We start from the raw sequence: 9,545 nt of genomic DNA on the forward strand, positions 1-9,545 counted from the left end.
GGGAGCTTCCCAGATGTAATATGAAGGCAGCCCCTGTTCAGAGGGCAGGAAGAGACCAAGGAAAGAGGCAGGCCTTTCCAGATTGGTAGATGGCAGGTTTCATAAGCAAGGGAACTTACATACAAGCCTTGTCTCGGGCAGTAGCAGGAGGAGCAGATCCCCGCACCCACCTGTCACATCTTATGATTTATACAGAGGCCCTAAGTGCGTTTAGTCATGGAGACCATCCAGATGGTCTCACCACCACCTCACTGTCTCAAGGCCATGTCCTTGGAGTAGCCTTTGGGGGCAGAGAAGGAAAGCAAAACCCGCATTTCAAGGAAACTTGTTAAAATGCACTAAATCCCCAAGACTGAAGGTCAAACCGCTCAGGCATTTACTTGTGTCCTCATGTGACTTAATAAACTTAATTAGCAGACTCATCAGGTATGAGTACACAGCCCTCCTTGGGAGGCAGTAATGATGCCCAAAGCTCTTGTGTTTTGGAGAACAGCTCTTCTCATTAGAGACATTTCAGTGTTTGATAAGGATCGGCTTTTTCATCAGTCCTTCAAGGCTGACTGAGTGAATTCAGTGAGGGCTAGCTATGCTTCAATGTCTGCCAAGCCAATGGAACAAAGACAGTGGCCAAATGATGGTACCAGTCAAAGACAGAGTGTGCCCATCTGGCTGCAAGGAGAGGGAGGTTGTCAACTGTTACCATGGGGCAGGTCGCCCCTGTGCCCAGGGAAAACCCAGGATACAGTGCCACCCAGTTGGAAACCATGGCCAGAGATTTGTCCCCCAAAACCATTAGGCCCCATTTGGGGCTACCCAATAAACCCCTGGATGGTGTGACCAGTCAGTGCCAAACCAGTCACTCTCCCTTCACACGAGAGAGCGGTGGCACGGTCCCAGTGCTATCCATCCCATGTTTCTGGTAAAATTGGGTGGATTTCGTTTAGAGTGATTTTTTTTCTTTTTCTGTTTCCAACATAGGTGTGCCCAGGTGCTCAAATCTCCTTAACCCGGAGCTAGCCACCTAAACCCATCCCATATCTGTGCATAGCCATGCATAGTTCTGATGGCAGTCTTTCCAGGACCTTTCCAGTCGGCACTTTGATGTTTGATATAGTTTATTATATGTATTATATGTATTATAGTTTGATAGAAAAAGAATACCCGTGCCTGGTGTTATCAATAGTGTGTGAACAGACCAGGTTTCTGGATCAGTATTGGTGATATCCGTTGAACCGAGGGTGCCAGTTCTCGCTTGTTCTTGCTCATTGTAATGCTTTAGGGCCTTTCAGTCCCTTCCCTGGACAGACAATACCCACCATGGCACTCCTGGCAGACTGGGGAAGGGCACCTGCCCACACACCCAAGAGTTGGGTTGATTTCCTAGTAGGGCATATGAGTGAGCCCCCTGTAGAATGGTATTTCCTTCAGGTGCCCATCTTGTGACTGGACACCACAGGAGCAGGAGAGCCTAAGGTTGACAGACAGATATTTAGTAGGAACTTATATGGGGAAGTCTTCCCCTTCTACAAGAATGGCGCTTGTGGCCTGATGTGTAGATGCTAATGTGGCTGCAGCCTTAGGACTCTGACCAGGTCGTGCATTCCAGCCGTGTTCGCCAGGGGAGGCAGCACTGAGAAGATGGAATGGGGGGTGGGCTATGCCTGACAGGGACGCCCACCTTCTCCCTTCTTTCTAGGGTCCATGTTCCATTCCAGGGATAATGCACTTCAGCAGGTCCGACTGTAGCAGGAGAGCAGGATCTCAGTGGAGATTGAGTAGTTTCCTGTGAAATAACTCACCCAATCTGTTGGTACTTCCCATTGCAAATTTCAGTACGTGATTCCTGTCCCACGTGTGATGGGATTGCTGTTATCAGCAACAGAGCACATTGACCCTCCAGGAGAGCTGGGGCAATGGCCATGTCCTTTGATTTCCATTCCTTTACAGTATCGGGTGCCTCAGCAGGATCCCCAGTTTGACCTAGAGGCAACAGGCCCTACTTGTTGGTCATTCAAATGTACTAAGGCCTGGAAAGTACTTTAGTCCACCCGGCCAAGGTGGTTTTACCATTAGTCATTGAATCTGCTGCTTTAATATTCCAGTTTTCCTTTCTACCAACCCGGTTATAGGAGAGATTGAACCTCCATTCACTATCATGGCCTTTTCTCCAATCTTGAACATCATGACCTTTGAAATGTGACCCTCCCCCCATCACTGTCTATATGGGGAGGGTGTCCATCCATGGTACTCAGCTTCCTTCTCTAATCCCCTAGTGGCAGCAGCCTGGTGTGCAGGCTAACAGGGGAAAGCTTGGATTAGGCCAGATGCAGTGTTCACACAAACCAAGGTATATTGGCAGCCCTCACTCAGAGGGAGGGAGCCAATACAATCAATTTGCCAATCTCTCCTCGGTTAGGAACACCAGTGGGTGATCTCAGACTCTTTTGGCAGTTGCCTTGGGTGTTGTTTAAAACACGCAGGACATGATACTACTTCATTAACCAAGTCACTGCACTTTAAGGGCAATCTGGCATCTCACCTGGGCACTGTGGTGGCCACTCTGTCTATGCGCCCAGTCTGCTGTATCTACGGAGACTCACTTGTAAGTGCTCATACGTGAGCCAGGACATCTTTCTGGTGCCAGGAGCTGTCCGTGCCAAGTTAGGATATGAAAAAACGGAGGACTACCTCATGCTCTTACAGTGGACCTAAATATCTTTCCACATATCTTGACCCCACAAGGGCTCATTCATGATCATCCAACCCTTAGCTTCCCATTGTCCAAGCCATAGCGTTCATCCCTTTAGAACAACCCAACTGTCATTGCAAAGGGTTGATGTCCGGCGCTCGTAAGTGATCACCAGCCAAGCAGCTCTGAGTTCAGCCATGAGAGAACTGGCTGTTGTGCTTTGTTCCTGTTTCCATCCAGATGGTGTCAGTGTTGGGCCGAATAGTGACCACAGTCAGTGCAGTAGATTGCAGAGACTAGACCCACCTGTACACCAGGCATCAGCCAGAATTTCCCTGCTCCTACTCTATAGGCTGCAGGGACAACAGGAATAGGGGCAGGGATATCTGCAGGACCTACATACCCTACACAGCCCAGTAGTACCTGTGTTTCTAGAGACAGGAGGCTGGTGGACAGGGTGTTCCTCTTCTGCAAATGGCCGTGCCCTTTAGCCACAGTGGGGTTTTGAGCCATAGCAGGGATGAGTCAATGGAACATAGTCTCACCCCACTCACTGACAGGCAGGGAAGTCCTCACCACTATGAACTGTTCCTGAGTGAGAGTCTGTACCTGGAAAGCGCTGTGCCAGGAGCAGTTGCTCCACTGGAGGCGTATTGGCTTTCTGTCCCCTTCCAGAGGTGAGACCAAAATCCTAGGGATACTGTCTCATTCTCTTGTTTCTGTCACATGGCCAACCCATATCATCTGGAGCACAGACACATCTAATTCAAATGGTAGCCCTGCTTGAGAGATGCCCAAAGCTATAATCTACTTCACTTGTAGTTGAGCTTTTCACAGGTGGTTTGCTGCTCTGCTCCCCTGTTCACATGTTCCCTTCTTTGCCAGGTGGTATAAGGAACAGAAGCATTGTGCCAGGGGGTGGAATAAGTCCTCCAGAGCCCCCAAATCCCTATGAGGTCTTGTGCCTTGTTCACTTTCGTAGAGGCTGGGTAGGTTTATACCTCACCAATCACAGATTCTGGGACACCAGTCTTCTCTAACCAAACAACTCTCAAAAACCTTACTACAGTCCATAGACCTTGAATTTTATGTGGTTCACTGCCCATCCTCACTCTCATAGATGCTCTAGCAAAGCTTGAAGGGTATCCTGCAGCAGAGGAAAATCTTCACATGTTAACATTAGATCATCAGTGTAATGGGCCCAAATCACTGATGTTGGGAAGGAGAATAGGGACAGGTCTCAGGCTGCCATCCCGTGACATGTGGTAGGGCTGTGCAGGTAATCTTGAGGAAGCCCTTGAAGGGACTATGTTGCCCCTCCCACATGAAAGCAAATTGATCTTGTGATTGAGTGGTCAGGGGTATGCTGAAAAGAGCATTTACTAAGTTCACCACAGCATGGTACACTCCTAGGAACGTCTGCCCTAGGATGGAAAGGGCAGATGGAGAAAATATGAGCTTTCCGCAAGGTATCTAAGACGGTGTCATGTTGGGCAAAGCTGCACAGAGTTGGGGGCACTTCCTTATTCAATGCTCTGTGACTCACTGTCATCTGCCATGAGCCATTTGGCTTTTTGATGACCGTACAAGGCTATTGAGACTACTATGGCCAGGGCATACAATAGCCACTCAGTACAGTTATTGGATGGTTTCTTTTACATCCTTATGCCCCCAGGCAATTTATACTATTTAACAGCCACCACTCTCTGCAGATATGGTAGGCTTACCAGTTCCCAGTTCCTATTTGCCTTAGTACTGGTTTGATTATTTGAACCAAAAGGCAGAATTCACTAATAGAGGTTTACAGAGTTTGACCCTTGGATGATATCAATGCCCAACATGTTCTCTGGTCTTGGAGAAATATAAACCTTGCATTCTCAGTGGAGGTGGGGAGATGCCATATCTGAGTGTCAGAGGACCTTCCTGACCATAACTGTCTACCCTTCCTTACCATCAATGGCACTGAGGGGACCAGAAAACTTCTCAGGGCTGCCATGTATTAAGATACATCCAGCTCCAATATCTCCCAGAGTTGTCACCCTTTGTTTATTTCTGGAGGATCAGGGAATAACGAGCTCACCGTGGAGCCTCTGATGGACTCCAGTGGTCCTCTCCTGGAGGCAGTCTTGGCCTGCATCCTAGACCTGGGGAAGAGAGGCACCCACTCTGCATAGTACTGTATCCCTGAGGCCTTTCCTGGAAGAGGTGAGGCATCAGGGATGGCAAGGGCAGATGGGGAAAATATGAGCTTTCCACAAGCTAACCAGCACAGTGTTGGGTTGTCAGTCTATCTGTTCCAGAGAAGGGAGCATCCTGCAGCAATGAGGTCAACCACATTTATTTGTGGGTTAGTATTATTGGAAGCTTTATAGCCAACTGGGAGAGCTTTTGGTTGTCCAAGCTTCCTCTGTGTCCTGGGTCTTTCCCACAGCCTGAACCCGTTCTTGGGGTTTGTCTATTTCCCCCAGATAAGCAGTGGATTGCCCAACATCATAAATGTCTTGCCCCACAACTGGGCTCAGCGTGGATACCAGTATCCCATAGGAGGTGCTGTGGGCAAGCTGAAGAATCTTGGCCTTCATTCTTGCAGCCAGTGTGGCTGAATCGGGGCCTTCAGAGACAGGAATGTAGGATGCCTGTCTCATTCCCAACTCCCTAAGAATTTGCTGTACCTCCTCTATAGATTTCCAGCATCCCACCTGACCGGGGAGGTCCCCCTGCAGGATAGGATGATCCAATCTGTAAGTGAATGGGGACCTTCCCCCCCTTCCCCTGCCCCAGCACAGTGCTGGTGCTGCCAGAGGGCAGGGTGTGTGGCGATGTTTCTCATTTTCTGTGCCTCCTGCCCAGTTAGAAGAATGTCATAAAACCCCGTATCCTATAGCTGCACTAACCACACCTGGATATTCCTGGCCTTTTACTGGAACTTGGCAGCTAAACTAATCATCTCAGTGGCAATATGCTCTTCTCATAAAAGTTCCTGAACTTGAGGGTGCCCACTGGCTGGGGTTGCATGGCTGTGCTTTGGTTTCCTTTGTATTAGGGGTTGGATGGCGCGAGGCATTTTGTCTCCTTCAGTGTCAGTCACCACATCTTGCCCTTCAATCTCCTCACTTTTTCAGGGATTCCATGTCTTAGTCTCCCAACTGGGTGTGGTCCCATGGGGTCAGGCCTTAACTGTCAGAGGATCTTGTCCTTCTAGTTTTGCAGAACTGCATGCAAAAGCCCAGTTTATCATCCTGCTCTCTCTCCCACCTTGTTTGCAGGTCCTGAAACCAGCAGAGCAGTGGACACACCCATCCTTCCCTAACCTCAGCTCTCCTTCCAAATTTCTAACTCAAGCCTCAGCCTGTAATGGGTATCAGTAGGCAGTTGAACTGCCCACAGGAGAGGGAGTCCACTGCATAGGCATGCAGTTCCCTTCTCTGCTGAAATGCACTTCCTACACTTCCTCCTTCAAGTGCATTAGAATGGCTGGCATTTTCAAGTTGTCCCTATACTCATGTGGTGGTCCACAAGTATGTGACTTATGGGCCACCGCTCCCACACAGAGGTCCCTGACCAACTCAGGATTTCCCCCCACAGATTCCTCTTTCCCAAGGCCCATTTCTTCTGTCCCATCTCTGGCTCACCAATCTTGGGTTGCAAGTTCCTTGGGAGCTTCCCAGGAATGATCTGAACCCAGTCCCTGTACTCAGCGGGCAGGGAGAGACTGAAGAAAGAGGCAGCCATTACAGATTGGAGGGTGGCAAGTTTAGTAAGCCAGGGAACTTACATACTAGGTTTGTCTTGGGCGGAAGAAAGGTGAGTGTATCTCTGACTGGCCTGCCACATCTTAAAGTTTAGATAAAGGCCTTACCTAGGTTCAGCCACATACACCATCCGGATGGTCTCAACACACCACTGTCTCAGGCCATGGTCTAGGAGTGGCATCCAGGAGCAGGGAAGGCAAGCAGCACCCACATTCCAAGGACAGGGGAGGATGTGAGAAGCCTCTGATCACTCAGGTCTGGTTCCAGTGATCTGGTGGTCACATCCTCTAGATAACCTCCTCCATTAGTGATTATGGATATACTGTTTACAGTATAAACTGGGAATGTAGTAAAGCATCATTTTTTTGCCTATTAATATTTAAAGGTATAATTTGTTCCTTTACAATAAAATTCAGCCCACAAAGTAATTCAGGAATTAAATCATGGTTATTTTCCCAGACTCTCTGCCATGTGTCCAATGCTGCATTCAATTCAGTAAGATACGGGAAAAGTATGGAAGTCGGTACCTACTCGTCTTTGTCTTTACACTGGCTTGTAATACCAATATCAGTTAGTAGTCAGGTCAATCTTATCCTCCAATTCAGTACATAATATGGGGTGTTTTTCATCTGCCTCATTGATCCTTGTGGAGGTTGAGGTGAAGGTTCCTTAAGTATCTGGTTTCTCAGTCGGTTGAGGGTTTCCCAGTGCACAGATGGTGCTGATAGCCAAGGGGAGGGGAAGGGCTGGTCTTGGTGATGTTGGGGGTGTTGGTGATGCTGGTGAGTCCTCTGTTGCGATAAGCGACCAGGATGGTGGTCCATAGAGGAAGCAGAGGATGTCACAGACTGTGGAGTTGCACTTGGACCAGAAAGGTGGCGTTCCAATTCATAACAGTGGCATGACGGCTATTTCTGGAGCTGTTGGAAGAGTATCCATGGCTGCAGTGAGAATGTGGTCCAGTAGTGACAAGTCAGTGGGATGCTCTGGCCAACAAGTGGTTTCATGCCTGCCGCGTAATAATCGTGTCCTGTAAGTTTTCAGTTCTCTCTTGTTCTTGCCACTCGAGGAAATCGATGCTTACTATGGCCATTAGTGTTGACATCAACTCAAGCATACATAACTGTCTCGCATCATGCTAGGCTAAATATAAGGCACCTAGTGTCGATATAATAAAAAATGGTGTTCTTCATGCCTGAAATTTTTATGGAGCCGTCATATTATTTTCTGTAATTTCATTCAATATGCCTCTTCCTTTAGTCACCTAGTTGGTTTTATTAATGTCAGGTGCTATAGTTTTCCCGGTATCCTATATATCACTATGTTTTTAATTAATATATTTCCTTTAATTTAGATTCTGGGGTATTATTAGTGCTCATTATTATCTCTGTGGGTGTCTGCACTATTCATCTATTCAAAGAAATTTTTCCATCCTTCCTATGTCTGTGATTTAGAGATCTTGCAGCCTCCCAGATTGCCTTAGTCCAAGCTTTCAAATCTAAATCATTAGTAAGGAACCTAGAATTTTGTGTGAGTGAGCCACTGTGTCTTTCAATTGAACCACATTATGCTTCATTCCTCAGCCCATTCTTGTATTCTCTTTCCTATAAAGTAGGTGCCCTGATCTGATCTGATGATGATGATTGGGCTATCAAAGCAAGTAACACAGCTTTCTAATGCTCTGGTGTTGGTTTCTTAAATCATTTTTCTGGAAAAGATAGGGGAATCCTATTCCTGACCATGTGTCTTCTATGGTGCATACATATATTTTATTCTCTGATACAGGCAAGAGTTTGTTATAACCAATTTGTATAATTTGGGAGAGTGTGTCAGTTTTGACCAAATCTGGAGTATTCACAAATGACCTTCAACCTTCATCTTTGGCAATTCTCACATTTCTTTATTTGAGAGTGGAAGGGTTTCATAAGGATATAGATGTTCCTTGCCTCTAACCATGTTCTTCTGCGTTTGCCAGCATAACCTATTTCGTGATATGCAGGTGTCCATGCAATGCTCCTATCAATTGGCATATGTGTGTGTTGGCTATCTGTACGTCTTCTTAGAAGAAATGTCTGTTCGTGTTTTCTGTCCATTTTTAAATTGGAGTATTTGGGTTTTACGTTGAGTTGTATAAGCTCTTTATATACTTTGCATACTAATCCTTTATCAGATATGTAATTTGCAAATATCTTCTCCCACTCAGCACGTTTTCGTTAGTATGTTTTGTTGGTTGTTTCTTTTGCTACGCAGAGCTTTTTATTTTGGTGTAGTCTCAATAGTTTTTTTGTTTTGTTTTGTTTTTACCCCAGGAGACATATCTAGAAAGATGCTGCTATGGCCAATGTCAGAGAAATTACTGCCTGTCCTCTCTTCTAGGATTTTTATGGTTTCATGTCTAACATTTAGGTCCTTAATCTATTTTGAGTTTATTTTTGTGTTTGGTGTAAGAAAGTGGTTCTGTTTCATTCTTTTGCATGTAGCTGTCTAATTTCCCAACACCATTTGTTGAAGGGATTATTTTTCCCCCACTACATATTCTTGCCTCTTTTGTCAAAAATTAATTGACCATATAATTGTGGGTTTATTTCTAGGCTTTCCATTCTGTTCTATTGATGTATGTGTCTACATTTGTGCCATTGCCATACTGTTTTGATGACTATAGCTTTGTAGTATAACTTGAGATCTGGAATTCTGATACCTCCAGTTTAGTTTTTCCTTTTCAAGATTGCTTTGGATGTTTGGGGTCTTTTGTGGGTCCGTAGAAATTTTAAGATTGTCTGTTCTAGTTCTGTGAAAAATGCTGTTGGTGTTTTGATCAGGATTGCATTAAATATGTAGATTGCTTTGGGCAGGATAGATATTTTAACAATATTTGTTCTTCTAATCCATGAACTTGGAATTTCTTTCCATTTCTTTGTGTAATCTTCATATTCTTTAACCACTGTTTCGTAGTGTTCAGAGTATAGGTCTTTCACCTCTTTGGTTGACTTTATTCCTAGGTATTTTATTTTATTTTTGTATTTCGTGCAATTGTAAATAGGGTTGTTTTCTTAATTTCTCTTTCTGCTGCTGCTTCATCAGTGTATAGAAGTGTAATTGATTTC

Source organism: Panthera pardus, unplaced genomic scaffold (assembly GCF_024362965.1).
Source record: "Panthera pardus isolate Hobbes unplaced genomic scaffold, ASM2436296v1 HiC_scaffold_20, whole genome shotgun sequence".
NCBI classification, from domain to species: Eukaryota; Metazoa; Chordata; class Mammalia; order Carnivora; family Felidae; genus Panthera; species Panthera pardus.